General features: G+C 47.9%; 1 protein-coding gene across 1 annotated transcript in view; it reads right to left on the bottom strand.

Moving 5' to 3' along the window:
• Window positions 1-27,312, bottom strand: part of KIAA1958 — a 65,264-nt gene extending 37,952 nt beyond the window's left edge. Inside the window, exon 1 of the mRNA XM_084305677.1 lies at window positions 27,228-27,312. The gene's annotated coding sequence lies outside the window, so the exon portion shown is untranslated. The remainder of the gene's footprint in view (window positions 1-27,227) is intronic.
• Between the last annotated feature and the right edge of the window lie 399 nt (window positions 27,313-27,711).

Raw genomic sequence — 27,711 nt, 5'->3', positions numbered from 1 at the left:
GCACAGGGGGACGATCCCCTCCCTGCTCCTGCTGGCTGCACTGCTCCTGACACAGCCAGGATGCCGCTGGCCTTCTTGGCCACCTGGGCACACTGCTGGCTGCTGTTCAGGTGAGCATCAACCAGCACCCCCAGACCCTTTCCTCTGCACAGCTTTCCAGCCACTCTGCCCCAAGCCCGTAGCACTGCACGGGGTTTTTGTGGCCAAAGTGCAGGACCTGGCACTTGGCCGTGTTGAACCTCATCCCACTGGCCTCTGCCCATTGACCCATCCTGTCCAGGTCCCTCTGCAGGGCCTTCCTGCCCTCTGGTACATTGACACTTCCCCCAGCTTGGTGTCATCTGCAGACTTACTGAGGGTGCATTCAATTCCCTCATCCACATCATCAATAAAGATATTAAAGAGGATGGCCCCAACATCGACCCCTGGGGAACACCACACCACTGTAATGGTTCTGACACTGATCCTTTCTGAACCTTCAGATCCAAGTTGTCCTTTTTACAATGTGTCTTACATCATCAAAGTCAAAATGAAGGTCTCCAGCTCTAACATTTCTATCACTGCACTGTTGCTCATTCCTTGAACGCAGGTAAGACTCCAATCAGAATACACACCACCAAATGTGTTCAGGAGAGCTTGATTTAATACCCCTTGAGGTCAAGACTCCATTGACTTTAGCAGTCGCTGAACCAGACCCAAATGCCTATTTTATGAATTTGGACTTACCCGAGGTGTAATGTCACTGCAGTCAATTTCCCTGGATGAGAGAACTTTAATCTTCATTCTTTGGGGAACCAGAACAAATTTAAATACACCTCTATGCTCGTATCGTTCTTGTATCGTTACTTTTGACAGATGGCATTTTTTGGCTCCACTGGGGACTCCTCCACGGGCTGCAGCGTGGAGATCTGCTCCATGTGGGACCCATGGGCTGCAGGGGGACAGCCTGCTCCACCAGGGGCCTCTCCACAGGCTGCAGGGGAACTGCTGCTGCCTGCCTGGAGCACCTCCTGCTGCACTCACCTGGGGGCTGCACGGCTGTTTGTCACTCCTCACTCTCCCAGCTGCTATTGACCAGCAGTTTTTGTTTCCTTTCTTCAATCTGCTCTCACAGAGGCACAACCAACATCACTTATTGGCTCAGCTCTGGCCAGCAGCAGGGCCCTTATCTGACATGGGGCAGCTTCTGGGTTCTTCTTGCAGAAGCCAACCCTATGGCCCCCCACCACCAAAACCTTGCCACATAAACCCATGACACCATGTTCTGGCTCCAACAATATTTGCTGAGGAATGCAGCACGAATGGGTAACCCTGCTTACAGTAGGCCTTGCTCATGGGGCAACACAGACAGTTTTTCTCTAAAGCTCTTTCCAGAGCTTTGCAAGTGATGTGCAAACATACAGGCTGTACACAAATGGTTGTAGAGGTGTGTTACAGATCTGGAAAGCAGCCTGGTTGGAGATGCCTGGTTTCTGGTTCAGGCTTCTGTCTTCTCTGGGAATTTTCAGCCAGCATCAAAGCCATCCCTCAGAGAGATGCTGAAATGCAGCAAGAGAGTCAAGTCTCCAGGAAACATGAGCAAGGTCTCATGCTCCACTTCTTATGATTCAGCATCTCTTGCAAGCGCCAGAAATCCTCACCTTCACATTTAATGGCTGACAGCGAAGCATCGTACCAGAGTCATCCTTTGGAGCAAGCCACGGTGGGATGACAACGGGAAGAGGGTTTTCACAGCACCTCCACAAGCTTTGTCAACAGGACTTTGCTGACTACAACGTCAGGGTGCACGTGATGGTGACACCGATGTACAGTGCTACATGAGGCGTCTGATGGGCCACGCTCAGAGGCAGGGGTGTGTTAGGATTAGTAAACAGCCGAAAGGGGTTTTGCTGTGGCCTCAAAGCACTCTTAGCCACCTCTTATATTTTAATAGCTCTGCATTCAGCAAGGGATATTTTTAAGGAAAGAGCACATTTTCTTGTAAATCATTTCTGAAAAGTGTATCGACAATAAGATTTTAAAGTGCTGAGTGTTTGGAAAAAAAAAAAACAACTAGCTTTTACTTAGCTGTTGGGGGTTTATGTATTATGGCTTGGTTCCTTTTTCGTGTTTATTCAAATTTGCTCCAAAATTGCCTCTTTCTTCACACCATTTCTCAGGATGGTCTGAATATAAAACTGCACTATATGAAAGATCCCAGCATTTCCTCAGCTTGTGGTTCGCAACTATTCTCTAATGGAGACTATGAACCACACACTTGGAAAATCTTTAAAATATATAATTTCCTGCATTTACAATGAAGAGTGTGTACCCTCTCTAATTTTAGCATTACAATAAGGAGAGGCAAGCATACACAGCCTGAAGGCAAGATGCTTTCCCTGGTCTTTCATTTTCCTGGAACCAGTATTAACAGAAAGTCTGCATGTAATTTACTAAAAAGAAAACAAGATTATCGCTGACTTACACACAAATTACAGAAGACAAACTCTCCCATCCCCTTAGTAGAAAACCAGTGCTTTCAGTTCCAGCCCAGACAACTTAACTATACCATGTTATCCCTCAGAAGCAAACACAATTGGCCTCGGTCCACGACAGCCTTCACTGTTTCAGGTTTGGTATTTTTGTGTGTAGGATTTCTCTCTCTTCAGGATTTTTCCAAACTAAGGAAAATTGGAATAGTGCAACCATAGCAATATTAAAAACATACAATATTTGGCCAAATAGTGTCAGTGGAACCACACTGTTAACTGTCTACACAGAACAGAGACATTGTTTTCTGCAGAAAATTAGAACTATCATGGAAACTCAACATTTCTGTGAGAGGGTGAAATTGCACTTTCTATACTAGAATTTATGGGTTTAGGCTTTCTAATTTATTTTTTTTTTTAAGCACAAAGACGGTTTGGGACTTAAAATAATTTTCCAAGGACTTAGTTCTCAGCAAAAATAACATTCTGAAACTGTCTTTATAGTGCTCTTTTTGCAGGATCAATAATGATCCTTATCATTAAACTATTAACATCAGGCTGAGGTCCTGCCCTACAGTTTCCTTTTAAAATCCTCACAAAAAAAACACTTGGAGAAAAGAGCTGCAAGAAAGAACAGACTTGAAAAAAAAAATGCAAGGAACAAAGATGGCAGATTAATCTATGAACTGGCTTGTATCCAACTGTGCATAACAGATCACATGCATTTGAGTCCCTAATAAAGTTCCTAGACAAGACTTTGATGAGATGTAGAAGAGACGGGAACATGAAAGCTGCCCTAGAGATGAGCCAGTAAAAGCAGGGATTTGCATTCAAATGTAAACCAGTCAGAATACTGGGTAACACCCTGTCATCGTCAGCCAGTGGATAAAAAACCTATAAACGCTCCTTCCAACTATTTGCTAATTTTTCTATTAACCCTGAGAACACTTCTAGCTGCGAGCCTCTAACATATTATAATGAACCAGATTGGATTATCCTAAAATTTAAATCAAGGTTTAAAACAGATGACATTCTAAAATTACTGAGGTATGTTCCCTGAGAGTGCCTAAAAGAGATCAAAGCCTCACGATGCTGTGCCAGCATACAGGTGCGAGCGGGTCACAATCCCAGAGGGCGAGCAGCCAGACCCACTGCTGCTCCTGAGGGAGACAGCAGGCTGTGGGACGTGGTGTAATGCAGAGGTCTCGGGGACAGAGCCCACCTTGGCCATTCTGCACTGGGTTTTGAAAGCCAGGAGGTCTGAGTTCAGTGGGACCAAAAAATAAAAAAAAAATAATAATAATAATAAAAGCTTAAAGAGTTGTCTGCGGAAAAGGTCCCTTTGACCTTGGTTGGTTCAACAAAGCCAGGTCCCAGTTCTTAATGGTATTATGTAGTCAAAGGGATGAAGAGGCACTCGGTGGGGTTTTCAGAGTCTCTACAGGCATGTAAACAGCCATAAAAATCTGTCCACGAGTGTTTAATAACCTGTCAAAGCCTCAGACACCGAGTTCCAACACTTTGGCCAAATAAGCTAACTTCATGTTCACATGCAAGCACAGTTCTTACTAACTGCACCACCAGTGCAAGATTTGGAATGTACAAGATGGAAATTTAGGGATGGTTCACAATTAAGAAGCAGGGAGAATGCCTGAAACATTCATGTTTTGCATACAAGACACAGTGGTGGTTGGCACACCAAGGAAAACTTCTGAAAAAGAGCTCTAGCAAGGAAGAATCTCAAGAGACTCAAGAGCTCTCACTTACTTCCTCCTGGAGATTCAAGGACACAGACGTAGCCTTTGGACAACCAAAGTTCACAGCAGCATGCTACTTACACTGCTGAACATCTGGAAGAGCAAACAAAAACAAGGCTATATCCCCTGTGACCACTGGAATGGAAGTAGTGTGTACAAGAAAAAACAAGAATGGCACTGCACCTCTTTATTAAGGCCTGCTCTCGCTGAGATTCATTTGAGCTGGACCTAGCACACAAAAAAGAAGAGGAGATTCCTTCCAAAATCACCCGTTCCTGTTCATATTGTTTCACTTCATGATTGAAGTGAGAAACGGACATAGGCAAAACGCATGCTAGATCAAACAGCTGAATAAAAGTGATTGCAAACAAGACAGTAATTTACTTTTAAGGTACATACCTCAAAAGCACACCAATAACCCCTTTAAAGAAATGCATTCAGATAAACTTCTTATTCTCTCCAAAGATAACAGAAGAAAAATTTCAAAACATAAATCTTTCCATCTGTGGTATCCCAGACTTTCTCTTCTTTTGCCAATTAAAAGACAGACAATAACCCAAAATATTTTCAAAAACACAGCAGGTTTCAAAGATACCAGAAGATATTTTACTATATCAACTTGATAGTATTTCCAACTACTTCTCTTCTCAGACTGCATTTGTTACAGGCTTTGAATGGAATTAATGGAAAATATACAGCCATTGCATCACTCAAAAAAAAGAAAGAAAAAAAAAAAAAAGAAAAAAGAAACCTTTATAAACTTTATCCCATAAAAGATAAAGATCCAAAATGTCATACCCTATACTCATTCCAGGGACGTTGGTGTAATTTCTTTTACTCTCTAAAGATATGAACAACCTATTAGCAATTAATAACAAACACTGAAAAATATGCCAAGAAGAACTGAAGATCGCAGTCTAGGTAAGACAGGGCTTTCTAACACAAATAATTAATGATGTAATTTTTGTTAAATGTTTTCAGTAAGGACACACATACATTAGATATTCAATCACCCAACAGTGTCACAGTGTGTGTTTGCATTTGTAGCCAGCCAGGTCTCTCAAAAACCAGAAATGACTGTTGGTGCAGATTCAGCAGCTTTCTGGGCACGTATTGTTCGGAGGAAGAAGTCAGAACCTAAAAGGGCAATTTTGGAATTACCCTGAGCAATGGCATAGACTCTTATTTATAAATTAGAAACCAAACCAAAAAAAAAAAAGAACATGTGAGAAAGAACATGCTGCCATGAATACATAGACTATACGTATTGAGCTTCACGAACCAACTTTCTCAAATTTCTGCCAATGTTTTTACAAAAGCACTTGTTTGGCAATGAGCTTTGACCGCTTCATCTTCGTTCAGACACAGCTGTTCCAGTCAGAGCTGCTGCTGTTATGGTGACTCCAAAGGAAAATCTGCACTGTGTGGTTCTGCATTTATGCCTTGCACCATCCTTAAGGTGTCTACACGCACAGCTTGGCTTTTTCCAACTGCAGACCTTTAGTGAGAGAGAGGTGGTGGGGTGCAGAGTGAAATTCCTTCCACCAAGCTCAGTGGTGGGGGAACCTCTCTCTGGATAGGCCTTACTGTGACTCTGCCAAGGCACGATGTCCGCTCACCCTGCTGTGAATTGCAGCATCCATCCTCAGTGCTGCAGCAACCCCAGAAAGAAGCCAGCGGGACAATTACCCCCCTGCCTTGTGCCAGAAGTAAGCCTGGTGCTCTTTTGCACTGACAGCAGTTCGCCTTTGCTCTGAGCACGTCTCACAAGCCACTGTCCCACATGCAAGGCAGGAGAAAACAAGATCCACCAGATCTGCTCAGTTCCCTAACCCTGCTGATGCTGCCAGCTCGGTCTAAGGTTTCAATAGCATTTGTCTACTGCATTTACGCTCCAGGATCAGAGAGAGCTGGCACCTCCAGCAGGAGTCCCGTTACACGTACAAAGCCAGCAACAACGCTGCAAACCAGCCCTGGACAAAGCAGCCCCCCACACAGGGGCTTTGCTGGCATGCAAAAAAGTGGAAACATAAACAGCAAAATGCTGCTCCTGATGGGGCACGAATGCTATCGCTTCTGTAACCGTGCCTGCTCCTAGTCAGATTACAACTGCCAAGGTCAGTGAAAACAACTGCACTGAAACAATGTGCCCAAAGGCCTTCCAAAATGCAGGGGACATCTGAGAAGCACATGCATCTCGAGTTATGTTTATAAAGGGCAAGCTCCACGTCAGTGGCCAGCACCCCTGCAAATGCTCCTCCACGCTTCTCCCTGGGGCCAGGGGACATCGCCCAGCAAGGGGCAACGCCAGCTTGCGACACGTTCCCCCCTGCTACCTGTAGGAAACAACGTGGACAACACAACAACGTCACCAAAAGAGACATCTGAAAGACCACATGCCCCCCTGGGAGGAAATCAGCACATTTTGACCAGGTTCCCTGCCTTTGGCTTGCCACTTCATAGAGCTCAGCAGCAAAAACCGAACGGCTCTGCTCCCTCTTTGGGCACCCTGTACATCACTGCCCTGAGGGCAGCCCAAAACCTGTGGTGTGGTCTTCAGTTTGTCCTCAGATGTGCAGAGATGCCTTGTTATAATCGTGCAGAGGTGACTTGTTACAATCAGCTGTCATTCCCAAACACACCAACGTCGTATTACCGTCCAGTCTAACGCTACAGCCACTACAGGAAGCAAAGCACTCGGGGCTGTCAGGGGAAATTTAACCCACTTGCGGTCTGCCAGCTTGGAACAAACGGACCCAGTAATACTTCTGAAAGAGATAGGAAGAAAAACAAAGCCTTGCAGCGTATTTCACGAGGCTTGTGTTTAGAATAGCTGTGCAACACGAGCAGAAAGCTGCCGGCGACAGGAAGGCAAGAAAAGGCACACTCTTGGCTGCACCTCCTTGGGTGCAGGAGGGAGGTGGGCGCCCGTCACAGGAGCATGGTGCAGATCTGAACCACGTCCAGAGCCGGGCAGCTGCCCCTGCTGGGCTGGGAGGGGAGCATTTCCCGGGGCTCCTGGCTGTGGCATTGCTCTCTGCGGGCATTTCTTGGCTCCACAGCTTAATGACAACCAGCTCAGCTCTGCTACCTAGGGACTGCTTTTAACGCCAGTCATACACGGTGTCTGTTACACCAGCAATTACATTAGGAAAAGAATGACTTCATATATAGATGTCAGCACAAAGCTCCAAAAAGCAAAAGCCAGAAATATTTTAAGTAAATGTCCGTGAAGAACACAAGCGGTAACACTATCGGAGCGGGCTGAACTCTTCAGAGAAATGGAGCAGTAACTTAACCTTTAGACCAATTTAATAACTGCTATTAGGAAATCCAATCCTTACCCAACTATCTCACATACTCACTGCCAGCTCCAGCAACTTTCTCAGTGCTTCCTCAGCCCCAGCTACACCAGCGGTCCTGCCCTCAGGCACAAAGGCACGGAGAAGCCAGCGAGATGTACAGAGGGACTGGTGGAAGCAGAGATGAAGGATTCACGCCTGGCTCAACTCCACCAGCTCCATCCAGCCCCTGCAGCCCCCTGGCACGAGCAGCTGCCGTGCATGCTGAACACACGGAGGACGTACATCGCTGGTGCCACAGGCTGCACAGTCTTGAAATCGGGGGAAATTTTGCTCCGGGTGTTGGAGCAGGAGCCGTGCTGCAGGAGCGGGGAGCTCCTGTGGCGAGCAGTGCATGCAGAGTCCTGTAAAATTAAATTCACGAGGCTTGTAAAACTTCTCAAACCAGCCTTACTGCAGAAAATCAAGGATTGCCCTTTATGGCAGTTTTGAGACAACCTCGTGTGAAGAAGGGGAAGCTGGCAACCAGACAGGCCATGGGTTTCGTTTACAGCAGCAAAAGTTCCCGAAAAACTGCTCCCCCCAGCAGGCTGCAACTTCCCACTCTCAGCCCACTCAGCCCCAGCATGCACCGCAGGGACCTTTACGAGCTCAAAACATTTGAGCACAGCCAGCATTTTCTCAGAACAAACACCACGCCTCGCCCCAGGTGACACGTGGCCCCTCTCTGCCTGTCCCCGTCACTCCGTGCCCCCCTAGCCGAACCACCAAAGGCATCCCGTGAGGAAAAGGGAACAAAACCTTTCCGCTGCTGTCAGCAAAACGCAGACACACAGGCAGCCAGGTAGCCTGTGGAGCACCTGAGGTCCATGCGTGCCTGGCAGAGCAAGCTGCCTTTCCTGAAGAGCATCAGACAGCACCGTACAGCTCTCCCACTGCCACCACTTTTTATTTTTTCCTTTTCCCCTTTTGGCTGCGTAGTCCCAATCTCCCCAGGTTTCCACTTCTCCAAGCAATCAGTAAGGTGCCATTCCCCAAAAGACACCGTTTAGTATTATTCCCTACTGTCACTAGAAGAACCTATTGCCTTCCCCCTTCCTAAGGGGAAAGGCGTTTGTGTCTCACTTCTGCCACGATCCCAGCCCTCGCAGGCAAGAAAGCAAACTGCAAGTGCAGCTTACTGCTCAATCACCAGCACAGCTCAAGGTGTTGTGCAGGTGCAGAGTGGTATTTAATTTTTAAATGGATTTTAATTCATTTACGAGGAGCGGCTGAGGGAGCTGGGCTTTTTCAGCCTGGAGAAGAGGAGGCTCAGGGGCGACCTTATCGCTCTCTATAGGTACCTCAAGGGAGGCTGTAGCGAGGTGGGGGTTGGTCTGTTCTCCCACGTGCCTGGTGACAGGACGAGGGGGAATGGGCTTAAGTTGAGCCAGGGGAGTTTTAGGTTAGATGTTAGGAAGAACTTCTTCACTGAAAGGGTTGTGAGGCATTGGAACAGGCTGCCCAGGGAAGTGGTGGAGTCACCATCCCTGGAAGTCTTCAAAAGACGTTTAGATGTAGAGCTTAGGGATATGGTTTAGTGGGGACTGCTAGCGTTAGGTCAGAGGTTGGACTCGATGATCTTGAGGTCTCTTCCAACCTAGAAATTCTGTGATTCTGTGATAATCATCGATGTCCCCCCTCTTCTCTCCATCCATGCTGGGAGGCCCGCTCAGAAGCAGCCATCTTCACCTGACTTTGGAGGCGATGCAAGCCCTGGCTGCTCTCAGTGGCACAGCTGGGAGGGCACAGGCAGTCCATCCTCTGACTTGTGCCCCCCTGAGCTTTTTGGGCTGCCAGACCTGCAGACCTCTCAGGCAAACACAAGCAGAAGGGTTGCACAGCTGTAGCCCAACACGGAGACATCCCTCCTCCATCCTCTGGAGCTCCTCAGGTAAGGTAAAATACCAGGACCACTGCCAACTGCTCACACAAATCTTGGTTTTTACTGGCAGAACTACAGCGCCAGCAAAGAAAGCAAATCACCCAAAAAAAGCACTAACAAAGTCCCTGTTTACAAAATGAAAGCTGTTCTGAGGCAACTCCTGTACAGAAAGTCCAGACAGCACCATCCTACCCTTTCCACACGCAGACACAGTATCTGATACCAAGCAGATGGTGGTAGTATCAGGTGTCTGCTGTACACTTATATCTGATACAATAAATAATACACAACTAATGCAAAATATCAGTTTCATTCTGCTCCTAGTTACTTGAGACGGCGCTGCATGCATTACCTTATCTCCAGCTAAACGCAACACATCTGCCCAAACCCATCACTGAAGACTGAATTAAATTTCCTTGGCAGTAATATTATTATATATGCAGCATGTTTATCTAGTGCTGTCTCTTCTATTTTATATCTTAAGTGTCTTGAAAATGTAAAAGCAATTCAATTTGCCGCCTACTCAAATACTTTCTACCAGACAATCTAATGGGTCAAACCACGTGAAAAATGGTAATGCCGCTTTCTTCCGTCAGCCCCATGAAACCATCAAAAATAAACAGCACCCAAAAACCAAAGAATCCCTGTTTCTCCAACAGCATGTCATATCAGCAGAAATTCTACTTGGACATCCTTCTGAGTTCCTCACAGTGTAATTATTAACAGAGCAAATTATTTTTGAAAAATCATCTTTCATGGACAGAGAGTAATTAAGAGTTAAGTAGCACAGCACTTAAACAAATGTAACCGGATAGGATTATGCTTGCATAACAGTCATGAGGGAAAACTGCTAGCCCCTGAAGGCTGTGAGAGTCCTTCAAAGCAGTCAATAAACAGAGAGAAAAGGTGACTCATGCAGATGAAAATGACCCGTACGACTTAATTTACTTGACCTTCAATACAGGTTCAACGAGATCCCTCGTATCATAGAGAGCAGGTATTAATTCCCACAAAAGCAGCATGCAATGGGGTCAGCAGACCCACTCTGTTAAAAAAGAGCTTGCCAAGCAGAGGGCTTTGCGTTAGCCTTGGGGCCTGGGTCCAACTCTTCCCATTGCTCGTCAGCTGGGAGGAGGCTTTCACACCACAGTGCACTGCAGACCTCTGCTTAACCTGGTCCCAAAAGCACATACGCTGGGATATCAGCCCGGACAAAAAGCCCACACAAGACTGTAGGGAACTCTCACTGCACCTCAAAACTCTGGAAGACTGACAATCCATGCAACAAACCACCTGAGCCGTGCACAGTTACTCCCCTACCTCCTTACCCAGGGGCACAGCGAAGTCTCTGCTGGTGACCTGGGGAGGAAAGGGAATTTGCACTGATCATCCCCATGTCTACTGATGGGCTAGCATCTACCAGTAAAAAAAAAAAATAAATAAGGAAGAAAATAATAAAAAAAAGACTGGCATGTCCCTTGGGACATGTCAATTGTCCTGGTTTCAGTTAGCACAGAATTAATTTTCTTCCTAGTAGCTGGTGGAATGCTGTGTTTTGGCTTAGAATGAGAAGAGTGCTGATAACACCCCGATGCTTTAATTGTTGCAGAGCAGTGCTTATACTAAGCCAAGGACATCTCAGCCTTTGCTCTGTCCTGCCAACGGGCAGGCTGGGGGTGCAGTAAGAGCTGGGAGGGGACAGACCCAGGACAGGTGACCCAAACTAGCCAAAGGGGTATTCCATACCATCTGACGTCATGCTAAACAATATATAGGGGTGGCTAGCTGGGGGGAGGGGGCCGGACTGCTCGGGGTTAGGCTGGGCATCGGTCAGCGGGTGGTGAGCAATTGCATTGTGCATCACTTGTTTGTACATACTATTATTACTTTCGTATTATCCCCATTGTATCATCATTATTATTCTTGTTATTATTATTTTTGTTATTTTTTTTTTCCTGTCTTATTAAACTGTCTTTATCTCAACTCACGGGCTTCACTTTCCATTTCTCTCCCCCGTCCCAGAGAGGGAGGGGGGAGGGTGAGCGAACGGCTGCGTGGTGTTTAGCTGCCGGTCGGGTTAAACCACGACAGTCTTTTTGGCGCCCAACGTGGGGCCCGAAAGGTTGAGATAACGGCAGATCTGATCAGAGTGTGTTAAACTAAAATTGGTGTAAGGATTAGACCTGCTTAATAGTCACTTGTCATGATGCTGATTGCTTTAATCACAACTCTGCTGCGCCTGTTTTCCAAATTGAGTATTATAGTACATTATTTTCCGTATTTGCTCTCTGTAGTGTTGTTTCTCCTCTCCGGGCCCTGGTTTCAGACCATTATGGTACTAAGTGTTATAGCAATGGCTTATGAGACGATAAGATATCTGGTCATGACTCTAACTTGGTATTTATACTCAGTAACATCGTGGACTCTGTACTTTGGAAACAGCATCTTGGGAACTATTAGCAATTATACCTATTGTTTTTCTCCATTAGAGAGTCAATCTGTGGAGGGGAAAGGGGAGGATATTTTTCCTTACTTGCTTACTCTCCCTTTCTCCTTCACCACCCCTGTATCCTCCTGGGTCACTCTGCCTTCCTCCTTCACCACCCTCTTATCCCCTGAGCTTGTCACAATAGCTCTCCAAGATATTGAATATTTCTGGAATACTCAGAATACCATAGTCTTGTTGTTCTGCCTCATGAATGCACTTCAGATTCTGCTTAAAGTTAAACAACTACTTATGAAGCTCATCCGGAGATCTGCCCGGAGGCAGTATAGTTGTGGGTGGCAGGGAGTATGGGTGGATATGGGCAGGCATCTAGAGCAGTTGGCACCCCCAGTGTGTTGGAAATTCACCCCTGAACAATGGCAAAATCCTCAAAAACTGGCAGAATGCTTGAAAAAAAGGTGTAATGATTCTGGCAGTTCCAAAGTAACACAAATCATTGTAACGTGCTGGGGCCTGGCTCATGCCTATCGAGCTGCCATTGATACTGCTGTCAACTTAGTGACAGACCCTGCGGCCACTCCAAACCCTGTGACAGATCCAACGGCCACTGTGACCCCTACGGTGGATCCTGCAGTCGCTCCAGTTCCAGCTCCTGAAGCCGCTCCAGCTCCAGCTCCTGCAACTGCTCCAGTCCCAGTTCCTGCAGTCGCTCCAGTTCCAGCTCCGGCCGCTACTCCAGTCCCAGTTCCTGCAACTGCTCCAGCTCCAGCTCCTGAAGCCGCTCCAGCTCCAGCTCCTGCAACTGCTCCAGTCCCAGTTCCTGCAGTCGCTCCAGTTCCAGCTCCGGCCGCTACTCCAGTCCCAGTTCCTGCAACTGCTCCAGTCCCAGCTTCTGAAGCCGCTCCAGCTCCAGCTCCTGAAGCCGCTCCAGCTCCAGCTCCTACTGCTGCTCCAGTCCCAGCTCCTGCAACTGCTCCAGCTCCAGCTCCAGCTCCTGTAGCCGCTACAGCTCCGGTTCCTGCAACTGCTCCAGCTCCTGTAGCCGCTCCAGCTCCTGTGGCCGTGTCAGAGAAACGAGCTGTAGCAGTGCAAGTTGACCCTGCAGAGGGCATTCCAACCCCTGTGGCAGACCCTGTAACAAAGTCAGAGAAACGAGCAGTAGCAGTGCAAGCTGCCCCTGTAGAGAAGGTGAAAATATGGTACAGAAATTCAAGTCGTTTAGAACGCAGAGAGTCTTCTGCCAATCCAGGTAAGGCTTCTGCCAAAACTAAGTATAGAGATGACGAAGATGATGACGACGCTGGGCCGTCAAGGATTCAGGAGGAGGAAGATGAGGATGCCGAAAGAGCAACAGTAACTACCCGAAGCCTAAACGAGCGCGAGCTACGAGATGTGCGAAAAGATTTTGGTCGCTGTATAGGTGAGCAGCTTGTCACCTGGCTGCTCCGGTGCTGGGACTCTGGAGCCAATTGTGTGGAATTAGACGGCAGGGAAGCCAAGCGGCTGGGATCCCTTGCTCGAGACGCCGGCATTGACAAAGCAATTGCAGATGGAGCACGACCCACCAGCCTCTGGAGGCGTCTCCTCTCAGCTGTGAGGGAAAGGTATCCCTTCAAGGAAGATATTTTATGTCTACCAGGCAAGTGGACCACTATGGAGAAGGGAATCCAGTACCTGAGGGAATTAGCCGTACGGGAAGTGATTTATGAGGATCCAGACCTCAATCAAACATCCACAGATCCAGATGAAGTCAAGTGTACACGACCCATGTGGCGGAAGTTTGTACGGAGTGCACCATCATCATATGCCAGCTCATTGGCAATAATGGCCTGGAAAGAGGATGAGGAACCCACAGTGGGTGAAGCGGCTAAACAACTCCGGCAGTACGAAGAAAGTCTCTCCTCTTCCTTACAGGCCTGCGTCTCAGCTGTGGAGAAACTTTCTGAAAAGGTTCACCAACTTGAAGAGAATCTATTGTCCTCCCCACCTGAACCAACCAGTGCCCACCGACCAAAGGAGAACACTTGGGAGAAACTTTCTGAAAAGGTTCACCAACTTGAAGAGAGATTATTCTCCTTCGCACCTGTACAAAGCAGTGTCTCAGCTGTCAGGGGTAGGCGTTCACCCACACAAGGAAGACGATATGGTGGGTACTCACCCCGTGCCACCCTGTGGTTTTACTTACGAGACCATGGAGAGGACATGAGAAAGTGGGATGGAAAATCTACCGCGACCCTAGAGGCACGGGTACGTGAGTTGCAAAAGAAAACAATCAGGAAAAAGGGATTCTCCGAAAAGTTTGCTGCTCCAACTTCCAGCAGACAGTCCTTCAAACACAGAAACGAGGAAGATTCTGACCAGGATTAGGGGGGCCCTGCCTCCAGCCAGGGGGAGGAAAGGGACAATCGAGTTTATTGGACTGTGTGGATTCGATGGCCTGGCACATCACGCGCACAGAAGTATAAGGCTTTAGTAGACACCGGTGCACAATGTACTATAATGCCATCGAGCTATAAAGGACCAGAGCCCATCTATATTTGTGGAGTGACAGGGGGATCTCAGCAGTTGACTGTATTGGAGGCTGAAGTGAGTCTGACTGGGAATGAGTGGGAAAAGCACCGCATTGTGACTGGTCCGGATGCTCCATGTATCCTTGGCATAGACTATCTTAGAAGAGGATACTGCAAGGACCCAAAAGGGTTCCGGTGGGCTTTTGGTATTGCTGCCTTAGAGACAGAGGGCATTAAACAATTATCTACCTTGCCTGGTCTCTCAGAGGACCCCTCTGTTGTGGGGTTGCTGAGGGTCGAAGAACAGCAAGTGCCAATTGCTACCACAACTGTGCACCGGCGGCAATATCGCACCAACCGAGACTCCCTGATTCCCATCCATAAGCTAATTCGTCAATTGGAGAGCCAAGGAGTGATCAGCAAGACTCATTCACCTTTCAATAGTCCCATATGGCCAGTGCGAAAGTCTAATGGCGAGTGGAGACTAACAGTGGACTATCGCGGCTTGAACGAAGTCACGCCACCACTGAGTGCTGCAGTGCCGGACATGCTGGAACTTCAGTATGAACTTGAATCGAAGGCAGCCAAGTGGTACGCCACAATTGATATCGCTAATGCATTTTTCTCCATCCCTCTAGCAGCAGAGTGCAGGCCACAATTTGCCTTCACTTGGAGGGGAGTCCAATATACTTGGAATAGGCTGCCCCAGGGGTGGAAACACAGCCCTACCATTTGCCATGGGCTGATCCAGTCTGCACTAGAGCAGGGGGAAGCTCCTGAACACCTGCAGTACATCGATGACATTATTGTGTGGGGTGACACAGCAGAGGAAGTTTTCGAGAAAGGGAAGAAAATAGTCCAAATCCTTCTGAAAGCCGGTTTTGCCATAAAACAAAATAAAGTCAAAGGACCTGCACGGGAGATCCAGTTTTTAGGAATAAAATGGCAAGATGGACGTCGTCAAATCCCAATGGATGTGATCAACAAAATAACAGCTATGTCTCCACCAACTAACAAAAAAGAAACACAGACTTTCCTAGGTGTTGTGGGGTTTTGGAGAATGCACATCCCAAATTACAGTCTGATTGTAAACCCACTCTACCAAGTAACTCGCAAGAAGAATGAGTTTGAATGGGGCCCTGAACAACGACAAGCCTTTGAACAAATCAAGCAGGAAATAGTCCATGCAGTAGCCCTTGGGCCAGTTCGAACAGGACCAGATGTAAAGAATGTGCTCTACACTGCAGCCGGGGAGAACGGCCCCACCTGGAGCCTCTGGCAGAAAGAACCTGGGGAAACTCGAGGTCGGCCTCTGGGGTTTTGGAGTCGGGGATACAGAGGATCTGAGGCCCGCTATACTCCAACTGAAAAGGAGATATTGGCAGCATATGAAGGAGTTCGATCTGCTTCGGAGGTGGTCGGTACTGAAGCGCAGCTCCTCCTAGCACCCCGATTACCGGTACTAGGCTGGATGTTCAAGGGAAGGGTCCCCTCTACGCATCATGCAACTGATGCTACATGGAGCAAGTGGGTTGCACTGATTACTCAGCGGGCTCGAATAGGAAACCCCAGTCGCCCAGGAATATTGGAAGTGATCATGGACTGGCCAGAAGGCAAATACTTTGGGATATCATCAGAGGAGGAGGTGGGTCGTGCTGAAGAAGCCCCACTGTACAACCAGTTGCCAGAGAATGAAAAGAAATATGCCCTGTTCACTGATGGGTCCTGTCGTATTGTGGGGAAGCATCGGAGATGGAAGGCTGCTGTATGGAGTCCTACGCGACGAGTTGCAGAAGCTGCTGAGGGAGAAGGTGAATCGAGTCAGTTTGCAGAAGTGAAAGCCATTCAGCTGGCTTTAGACATTGCTGAACGAGAAAAATGGCCAGTTCTCTATCTCTACACCGATTCATGGATGGTAGCAAATGCCCTGTGGGGATGGTTACAGCAATGGAAGCAAAACAACTGGCAGCGTAGGGGCAAACCTATCTGGGCTGCTGCATTGTGGCAAGATATTGCTGCTCGGGTAGAGAACCTGGCTGTGAAAGTACGCCACGTAGATGCTCATGTGCCCAAGAATCGGGCTACTGAAGAACATCAAAACAACCAGCAGGTGGATCAGGCTGCTAAGATTGAAGTAGCTCAGGTGGACCTGGATTGGCAGCATAAAGGTGAATTATTTATAGCCCGATGGGCCCATGACACCTCAGGCCATCAAGGTAGAGATGCAACATACAGATGGGCTCGTGATCGAGGGGTGGACTTGACCATGGACGCTATAGCACAGGTTATTCATGACTGTGAAACATGTGCTGCAATCAAGCAAGCCAAACGGTCAAAGCCTCTTTGGTATGGAGGACGATGGCTGAAATATAAATATGGAGAGGCCTGGCAGATTGATTACATCACACTCCCTCAAACTCGCAATGGCAAGCGCCACGTACTTACAATGGTGGAAGCAACCACCGGATGGCTGGAAACATATCCTGTGCCTCATGCTACCGCCCGGAACACCATCCTGGGCCTTGAAAAGCAAGTCCTATGGCGACATGGCACCCCAGAAAGAATAGAATCAGATAATGGGACTCACTTCCGAAACAACCTTATAGACACTTGGGCCAAAGAACATGGTATTGAATGGGTGTATCACATCCCCTATCATGCACCAGCCTCCGGGAAAGTTGAACGATACAATGGCCTGTTAAAGACTACCTTGAAAGCAATGGGCGCTGGGACGTTCAAAAACTGGGATACGCATTTGGCAAAGGCCACCTGGTTAGTCAATACTAGGGGATCTACCAACCGAGCTGGACCTGCCCAATCAAACCTGTTACGTACTGTAGATGGGGATAAAGTTCCTGTAGTGCATGTAAAAAATATGCTGGGTAAAACAGTCTGGGCTACTCCTGCCTCAGGAAAAGGCAAACCTATTCGTGGAATTGTTTTCGCTCAGGGACCTGGATATACTTGGTGGGTGATGCAAAAGAACGGAGAGGTCCGGTGTGTACCTCAAGGAGATTTAATACTGGGTGAGAATAGCCCATGAACTGAATTGCACCATGTTAAATAGTATATTATACTGTATGTTATCACTACCATGATTACTATAGGTGACTAATTAGAATGTATGGAAAAGAGTGTAACCTGAGCATGACATAAATGGTATGGAATAAGGGGTGGATAGATGTCCTGGTTTCAGTTAGCACAGAATTAATTTTCTTCCTAGTAGCTGGTGGAATGCTGTGTTTTGGCTTAGAATGAGAAGAGTGCTGATAACACCCCGATGCTTTAATTGTTGCAGAGCAGTGCTTATACTAAGCCAAGGACATCTCAGCCTTTGCTCTGTCCTGCCAACGGGCAGGCTGGGGGTGCAGTAAGAGCTGGGAGGGGACAGACCCAGGACAGGTGACCCAAACTAGCCAAAGGGGTATTCCATACCATCTGACGTCATGCTAAACAATATATAGGGGTGGCTAGCTGGGGGGAGGGGGCCGGACTGCTCGGGGTTAGGCTGGGCATCGGTCAGCGGGTGGTGAGCAATTGCATTGTGCATCACTTGTTTGTACATACTATTATTACTTTCGTATTATCCCCATTGTATCATCATTATTATTCTTGTTATTATTATTTTTGTTATTTTTTTTTTCCTGTCTTATTAAACTGTCTTTATCTCAACTCACGGGCTTCACTTTCCATTTCTCTCCCCCGTCCCAGAGAGGGAGGGGGGAGGGTGAGCGAACGGCTGCGTGGTGTTTAGCTGCCGGTCGGGTTAAACCACGACATCAATGAAGGTCAATGGCCATTAGCAGCAGGAAAAGGGCATCTGATGAAAGGGGTATATAAAAAGAAAAATACAGTGCAGCATTACAGATCTAGCTCCAGCTGTGCCAGCAGGAACAAGAAAACCTGGCTTGTAGCACTGCAAAGCGTTGGCAAGCGGTGAAATTTGCAGGTAGAAGCAGCCAAGGAATGGCACCAACCAGCTGATGTGTAGATGTCTTCACTCAGACTTTATGGTTTTAATTGCGCCAGTACAATAGTATTGCATCAACACTAATGAAGTAAAACAGAGCAATTTGCTTGGGTCTTATCTCCATAATTAGCATATTCCTAGTGCCCAGTGTGAAGCTCACAGCCGTGGGCAGGGCACCAACACCAGATGTGGATGTCCACACAGGGACCTGATGCAGTGAAGGAAAGCATCGCCTCTCACTGAATGAGTGACAGCAACTTCTCCTCCAGAAGCGAATTGCATTGCTGAGCCCAAAGGGCAACTCCCAAGACTCTCAAATGTCCATAAACACATGAGATTCATCCCTCTTTGTTTCATAAAGCCTACTGAAGTGATTCCAGGTTTTTATTTCCCCCATCTTAATCTTCACAATGTTATCCCACCTAAATACCTCTGCACCGGCTAAATGGTCTGTAAACTAAGCTAATCAAACACAGCAGAGCAGTTTAATCAGTATCTCGGAGGTCAGTAGAGGCAAAGACAGTTTTAGAGGTGCCTGACTGGAAAGAGGTCACCTACCATTAAAGGGTTAATGATCCAACAGGAAAGTATTGAATGTTTAAAACAACAACAAAAAAAAATGCAATGGGTAATAGTGCATATCTGCACTATATGGCACTGAGCTGTTATTTCTCCTTGACTCCCGGCTATACCAAAGCAAATTTTAGCCATCTTTATGAGACTATACAAAGGCATACAGCAAACACAGCGCATTAAAGCAGATGCAGCATATTGAAAAGGGCTCAATTAAAGTGCGGAGTGTTTCCTGCAAATAAAGGGCCGGGTGAGTAACCACCCTCCATATAAATCCCCTGATGCTGTATCCCAGTAAAACTCCACTGTCCTGTGGAGCAGTTCCCAAACAGGACTTATTGCTGATGTATGGCATGATCTATTTTTTTTTCAATCCAAAAGAAATTGTAAATCCAAATTTACAATTTTTTAATTTATCTCTCTGCCAGAGAGCTTTTTTGTACATGTGAATGCATTATTAAGAAGGGCTGCTGTACATTTCCATACTGAGATCAGCGTCAGTACTTTTGAATAGATTATCTAACCAGACAAAAAAAAAAAAGCTAGCTGAAGGGAAAACATATTCACAGACAATTTGGGAAAAGCACAGGAAAAAATGCAGTTACTAAATCATTGCTTAAAATTTGCAAGCATTCACTGACTAATGCTTGTGTTTCAGGATCACTCGCCCGTGTTTTGCTGGATTGCACTGTAAAATCCAATATGCTATAGGGCCAATCCTTCACAGTATTTATGACAAGCAAGCAAACATGACCAGGGTAAGACAAGCGGAAAAATTTACATACTGTGGACATATATATGTGTGTGTGTATGTGGGTGTGTGTGCTTTTATAAATATATATATAATTTCCTATGTTTCTTCACTTGTCCCTGTAAAAAACACCTTCTCTCCCTAGAATCAAGACAGATTTATAAAAATCTAAGAATCTGACCCAGTTCTCCCCAGCCAAAATGTCTTCATCAGTGGCCAGGATTTAAATCAGACCCCACTGCCCATTCAGCAAACACTCAGCACCGTGCCTGATTTGCAGGCTGATGCCATGCACCAGGTCAGACACGGGGGGTGGGGTCCTGCATTGCTCGTTTAATTCATAACACTCACTTCAGTGAAAATATGCCATTTACAATGCTCTTAGCTGCACCCTGCTATGAAGTGAAGCTGTGTGCAGAGAACTGAAAGGGATTTTGGACACAAGTTCTGAGCATGATTTGATTTAGGGGGCACAAGTTTGAAACTTGCACTGAAAAACTACACTTAAATATAACTTAAAATCTAGAAGATTTGGAAATTATCAAGCTGACAGGGGATATTTAATGTTCATGTTTTAAAGACAACATTTCTTTGTCATTAATTTGGCTCCACAAGAGTTATCTGTATTTTTGGAAATCAGAGATGGAAATGTTAAACCTGAATGGTTGGTGTGTGAATCAGCATCAGTTTTCAAGGGCGTGAGTCAGGATTCAACGGAGCTGGAGGATTAACTGGAAATGATAACTGTTAATTTTCACATCTTTTATGGTTAGGAGGAAACATGGGGCAAGTGCAAAAAAGGTACAGAGAGAACAGATTTATAGCACATAATGGCTGCTTTTGGGGGACACCTCACAGCTGACCAAAAGGTCAGAGCTACAAGGGCCCCAAAATTCAGTGAGGCTGCCACACCAGAGTGGGCTGGGGGAGCTCAGCAAGCTGCAAATCACCGCAAATCACTGTCCACAGCTGGTGAGAGAACCTGGAGGTTCGAAACCGTATTAACAAGGTAATCTGACAGAGATTTGGGCAAGAACAAAGTGTTCATTGAAATGGGATACTCATAAAGTTACACTTTGCTAGGATTCTTGCATCTGGCACAGTCCGTACCAAGCACTTTACAGAACAGTTCCAATAGTAGTTTACTGTTTGCACAATAAATGCGTGCCTCTTGGGTTTAAAACATTTAACGCTGAGTCTGTAAGAGCTAAGTTTGGTTTTATAATTACAGATAAGAAGGTTAAATATGTTCTAACAAAAAAAAAAAAAAAAAGATAAAGAAAGTAGACATGATTTTTCCTCCTAACAGGGCTAAAAAAAAAGACAGTATGAAATTTAAATTTCAGACAGGAAATATTCACTTTCCTAGTTAAATGTGAAAAAAAAAAAAAAAAAAAAAAGAGAGAGAGAGACTCCATAAAAAGCTTTTGGTTACTGTAAGATCTGAGCAGATATTTAACCTCAGAGTGTACAGCAGCATGACCTAGTGTGACTGTGAACTGCTGCAGGGGGACAACTTGCATGATGGAGAACAGAAAATGCTCAACTAGAAGTCTTCTGAGCAAAAGTGGCTACACAGCGAGGATCAAAATACCACCAACTGAACAGAAGGAAAGCTGTCAGCTTCTACATTTCAAGAATAGTTCATTAATCTTGTTCCATCCTGCAATATTTTGCCAATTCTAAGCTATGACATTTGGAGTGTTACCAGCTAAAATATGCTGGCTCCTTCTGGTGTGTTGCAACCAATTTTGAAAACTATCACAGGGTGATAAGGGTTTTCCACACAGCTTCAGGAGAACACTTCGCGGGGAACACAAATACATCCTCTTCTCTCCATATGTAGCCTGCAGAGACACCACGAGCACAGACTCACGGCACGCAGCCGCGGGATGAGGGAGAGGAAAGCAGCAGCGGAGCTGAGGAGACTCTGCAACGCCACGTGCCTGCCAGACCTGCACGGCTCTCCCTGGGGAGGACGTCGTGCTGGAAACTCCCTGTGCACAGCAGCAAGGCCATAGCCCAGCTGAGGTGTGGGAACACAGAGCCTGTGTGTTATTACGGGCGTTCAAAGCTCCAGAGGTAACTTCAGTACGGAAAGAGGGCCTGTAGGAAAGATAGTGAGGGGCTTTGCACCAAGGCCTGTACTGATAGGACATGGGGTAGTGGCTTCAAACTGAAAGAGGGGAGATGTAGACAAGGTATCAGGAAGAAATTCTTCACACAGAAGGTGGTGAGGCCCTGGAGCAGGTTGCCCAGAGGAGCTGTGGGTGCCCCATCCCTGGAGGTGCCCAAGGCCAGGCTGGATGGGGCTTTGGGCAACCATTTAACCTCTTTTTGAGGCCTTCCCTCAGCAGAGTCATCATCTTCCCTCACAGGCTATCCTAGAGCTTCACCAGGCAATTTCTTGTCAACATTTTAACGCTGAGCCCCAGTCATCCTTCCTACTGACAGCTACTGCCTCTGGTCCCATCCACCCTGCCCATGGAGCAAAGCTACTCCCTTCCTCCTTGCACAGCACTTGGGTTTCATTTCCCTGATTATTTTTTTTTTTTGCCCGTAACATTATCGCCCAACCTGTGATTTCAGCACTCGTCTCACCCTACCGCAGAGCAGAAGCCTGCGTTTCAAACCTCATCCCTATCGTTTTCAGCCCAGACGCCCAACCTGCTGAGGTGGTTTTGAAATGTGACTCTCTGTTCCCACATCTTCTGGCCTCGTGTTACCTGCAAGGACAACACGGGCGCTCGTGCCTCCTTCCACCACGGCACTCTGGAAGGCGCTGAGCAGGACCGGGAGCAGGTCAGAGCCCAGCAGAACCGCCACTCACCCACCCAGTAAGTCAGGCACCTTCCCTGCAGGGCCCAACTCTCCTCTGTTACCTCGCCTGACTACGGAATAGGATGGAATAGAATAGAATATATATAATGATAATATATATATTAATGTTTATAATGCTATATGTACTCTGATACAGACAATGATGACATGATACAACATAATAAATACATAAAATATACTATTGCATGCTAAATATGTATCTAAACATAAATGTTATGTATTTATAGATATATTTATATCCTTGTATATTATGCACATATATGCGTATATATGTGTGTGTGTATATATATGTATATATATATATATATATATATATATACACATAACCTAACCACAGTTATTATTTTGGGTAACTACTGGGCAAACCATTAAGTGATTGCCCAAAACACCTTATAACCCCCCCAGCCCTTGATCCTATGGAAATTTCTACCCACAAATTGGCTGGGCTCATTAGGGGCATATTAGGAGCTTTGTTTTTGGGACAAGGGGTGGAGGGAGCAGAGGTGTTTGGCAGCAGCAGCCGCAACAGCAGACCCCACCGACAGCTTTTATTAGCTGCAGCATCCTTGATTACGGACAAGCACACCTCAACACAGGTGAAATGCTGCTGCCTCTCATACTGAAGACGACAGACAGCAACGAGGAGCCTAAACCCATAATGGTGCCTGGGTTTAGGCACTAACAATCTTTAAGAGAAGATGGGTTAATATGCAGTCAGGTACCAGGCTGCTTCTGCCTGGGCAAAGAAGGAATTGCGACGCAAGCTGCTAGATCATCAATGACTTTTCTTTCACCGGCCTTAAGCCACCTAAGGATAGCCACCCATGGAATTAATAAATTCAATTACCACGGGCTTTACCCATATTTTGAAAAAACAACAACACAACGCTACATAAGATAATGATGCCATGGATACCTTTCCTGCCTATTTCTTTTGTTATGATGCTGCTGTTGATTTGCGGAGAGATGAAACAATAAAGCCTCCAAACTATAGTGCTGATCATTCAAGAAAAGAAAGCTACTTCTCATCCAGTCCAGTTGCCAAAGCTGAGCAACACGTGGGTTTGGATGTCTGCCCACTGCTACACATCTATATTCCTGTTTTTAGGCTTGTTTTGTTGTTGTTGTTGTTGTATTTTCTGCTTGATTGTCCACACTGACCACAAACACCCACTTTACTGACCACCACTGAGGAGAATAATCAGGCGGATCATACAAAAAAAAAAAAAAAGAAAATAAATTAAAGAAATAAAACTGGAAAGAAAAGAGGAGAGGCATCTCTTGCCCTCCCCACCTTATCTCTTCCAGTTATATTTGGTATCATTTATAAACTGCTTATGTAAAACATTTTAGATATAGCACCTGCTTTTAGAAAACTATGACTTTGAACTCGGGCAGTGGGAATAAAAACTTGCAGAAAGTCACAGGGATCACTCCCTGAATACCACGAATCTAATCCTGTGATTTCATACTTACAGGAAAACTTTTGTTCCTGTGGCTTTTCCCAGGACTAAAACCCTAGGATGCCTGGGTCCAGCAGGGTTCATGTGATGTTTCTGAGCTTACACCAGTCCAGTGAATGGACGGCTGCAGATGATGCCTTTTTAAACAATTAATGGGGAAAGGGAACAGAGGGGACTCTCCAGCAACACGATGGCTGCGGTAAAACCAGAAAACGAGGAAAACACCTGCAATTGAGAATAAGAACAGCCCCCGGATGGTGGGAAATAACTTACTTGTTTGCACACACAACCACCAGCCACAGAAAAGGCACACAGAGCCCAAAACACACCCGAGGCCATGGATGGGTCCCTCTCAGCAACCAGTTCTCAGCAGAAGGCTTGTCACCAAAGGGCACCTGCTTGCAGCACACCAGCAGGCTCAGTGCCCATGTGCTCCCACCGCGCCGGGGGCATCTCCGTCTTCCCTTCTGCCTCCATTTGCACGGCTCGGGCTCGGACAGGCATCTGAACAAGTCCCTGCCTTTACTTCAGGGCCCGGGATCGCCGCACAAGAAAAATGCAGGCAATCAGCAGGCAGCCGAGGGTCTCATTAGGGAATCCGCGCGGTGTACTCGTTACCTAGGAAACGAGGGAGCGGGCTGGCACACTGCAATTTCTGTCGTGCGAGAGAATTCGCCAACCCTGCCGGTAAATAAAGTTCATAAATCAACAAATCAGAGCCAAGGTCAAGTGACTGGAGATGAAGCAGGTCCTGCTCCACGGGTCTTCCTCATTATCCGCGGGAGTGCGATGGGAGTCTTTCAAGTTCCTTTCAGCTATTAGGCAGATCTCTCACGGAAACACTTGACTCACACGACCGCTCCTTTTAACGCGTTTTTTTCACAGAAAAGGGAGCCGGCAAAAAATCGTCACCGCCGCGAAGCCGCGAACCTTCATCTCGCCCTGCTTTGCTCCGCAGGAAGGAGCCCTCTGAAAGCAGAGACCTACGTGCAGCTCCTCGCGCTCGAACTACCTGAAGCACAGCGATCCTCAAGAGGACTGACCGCCGCTCACACGAACAGCAGCCGACCCTCACACCCCTCCACGAGCTGCATGAGGCAGGGATACCCCTCCTCGAGCACAGGATAGCAGGATAGCAGCAGGGAAACGGGTGCTGGGACGGATTTTCCTGGCCCCACACCCAGCCTCTTGCACCTCTGTCCTTCTCTGCAGCAAACGGGAGGCAGAGGGGCGCGAGGCCAGGAGGATGAAAGCGCCAGGGGTCCTCCAGCAAGGGTGCTCCTGGCCGCCGCCGCCGAAAACTGGAGCTGCTAGGGAAACTTGGTGACTGGAAACCTGTTTGTTAGCATCACCCAAACCACATCGTGCCGTGCTGTTGAAACTTTTGACGTGTTTGGTTATAGGAAACCTCCGGCTGTGGTAGCAGGACCACAAGGCGCAGATGCATCAGCAGAAGACAAGATGAGCAGAGGATAACGAGATCAGCAATACCACTACATATTCGCTTAAGAAATAAAAACCAACAGCACACCAGCCTGGGAAGTGTTTGGCTAAGAAGCATTTGAGCTGTGTTTTTCCACAGTTTTTTGGAATACCTCCTGTTAACCGAGGCATCTCAGCGGAAGACAAAGAAGAGCTACATCACACCGTTTGTACGAGCTCCTGGTAACACCAGAAGGAGTAACTCTGCTGCACGCCGCACGTGTGAGCCACCAAACGCCTTCTGTTAATATTTCATTCGCAAAGCATCTTTTCACTAGTTCCTACCTCTCTATTACTCGTCTGGGTGCCAAGCAGGCAGGCTACCAGGCTGGCTTGTTAGTTCACCTTCAGCGGATCGCAGAGAGCTGCCAGGCTTCAGCACAAGGCTGAAAAATGGCTTTCTGCTGGGAGCCACGGGCAGAGAGGAAAGAGGGTGAGCGGGTACCACGTACCCAGGCTCCCTGTGGGACAGCAGGCGAGTACCTGAACCATGCGATTCCCAGCCTCCAAAGTGGGCAGAAAGAGGTTCAAAATGCAAAAATCAGCCCGAGACGACCCTCAGATCTGAGCACAGGGCAGCACGGTGTGGCTGCTGGTGATGCTGGCCGGCTGGTAAGCTGCCTGCACTGATGATGCACGTGGCTGTGGGCAGGCACACAGCCCCAGCGTGGTGCTGGCAGGGGTTATTAGGTTAATTGCAGCACCACACGGATACAGCCCGGCCGGTCTGGGTGCTGAACGACACGGAGGGGAAGGAAAGCAACCGGGGAGGTGGTGGTGGGGAACAGGAACTGGTCACTCCTGACCTGAAACGACCTGTCTGGGGATGCTCTGCTTGAAGAGGAAAAAAAAGTTAAGGGAAATAAACCTGGCCCCTGACCTGAAAAGTTGCCATCAGGGCAGCGGCAAAGGGATGCGATAATTTGATTCATGCAAATCCTGACGGCTGCTGGCGGCTTGGTCCCATTTCTCTTCAGATCAACAGAAACAAATAAAAAAAACCAAAACACAAAACCACAAAGCACTGCTGTCCCCGGCAGTCCGAGGGAAGCTTCAGCATCGTCCATCGCAATTTCGGCACTGCAGCCCCTCTCACGCCGATTGCCTTTCCGAGGAGGGTCGCGGGGGCATGGCAGGGGCGGCAGGCAGGGGCAAACTTCACAGGCTGGTGGAAATATCGGAGCGCTGGGAGTCGGGCGTGCACTGGGAGCGGAGATTGGGGCTTCGCTTCCACCCGGCGCATTGTTTTGTTTCCGTGAGGGATCGTCTTCATCCCCTCGCAAGGCAAGCAGCCTCCCTGCGCGCCCCGCACCGCCTCGCAGCCGGCTGGTTTTGGGGGGGCCGTGGCTGGCCCCCAGCTCCCACAGCCCCACCGCGGTCGGAAAGCAAAGCCGGGCTGCGTGGCCCCCCCAAAAAAAAACACACCCGCGGAGGGCTCCACGCACCCTCAGCCACCCTCCCCCTCCCCAAAACCCAAGTTTGCGAGGGGACGAGCCCCGAGCGCACCCAAGGGTGGGCGAGGGACACCCACGCGTGGGGCAGGACCCTCACCACCCCCCTTTTTTTTTTTTACCCCCTGCTGCCTCCACACCCCCTCCCTCCCCGTGTCCCCCCCCCCACACACAACCCTTGCTGCCGGAGGGGCTGCGTGCCTAATTTTTTTTTTTTTAATTTTTATATTTTTATTTTTATTATTATTATTATTTTAATTTTGGACACGCACACGGGTGGGTCGCCTACCTGCAGGTGCCCGTCCTCAGGATCGGCGCAGCACCGAGGAGGGGGGGTGGTTTGAAGAAGGGGGGTGGGGGGTGGGCAGCGGGGTGCTGCGCCTTCCTCCTCCTCCTCCTCCTCCTCTTCCTCGCGTGTCCGTGCCCCTGTGCAAGGCTGCCGGAGGAGGCAGGGACGGGCTGCGGCTGCTGTCAGCTACCGGAAACCGGAGCCGGGTCGCACACACCGCAGGAAGTGTGCAAGAGCACACCCGCACACGGCGCGGGCACGGGGAGGGGGCGGCTCGGACACCGGGCCGGGAGGGGAGGAGGAGGAGGAGGAGGAGGAGGAGGGAGGAGGGGATGGGGAGGGGAAGGCAGCGGAGGGGTCGTCCCGGCTGCAGGGTGAGGGGGTAATTAGGGGCTGCGCCTTAATTGCACGGGGGTGGGTCGGCTGCCCACGGGGTGGCCGGGTGGGGAGCCTCGCACCTCCGCGGGGGTCGCCGTGGGGATGT

The sequence above is a fragment of the Netta rufina genome (assembly GCF_964035555.1).
Source record: "Netta rufina genome assembly, chromosome: Z".
Taxonomy (NCBI): Eukaryota; Metazoa; Chordata; class Aves; order Anseriformes; family Anatidae; genus Netta; species Netta rufina.
The sequence above is the reverse complement of the archived record's forward strand: the minus strand, read 5'-3'. Positions and strand labels throughout refer to the sequence as shown.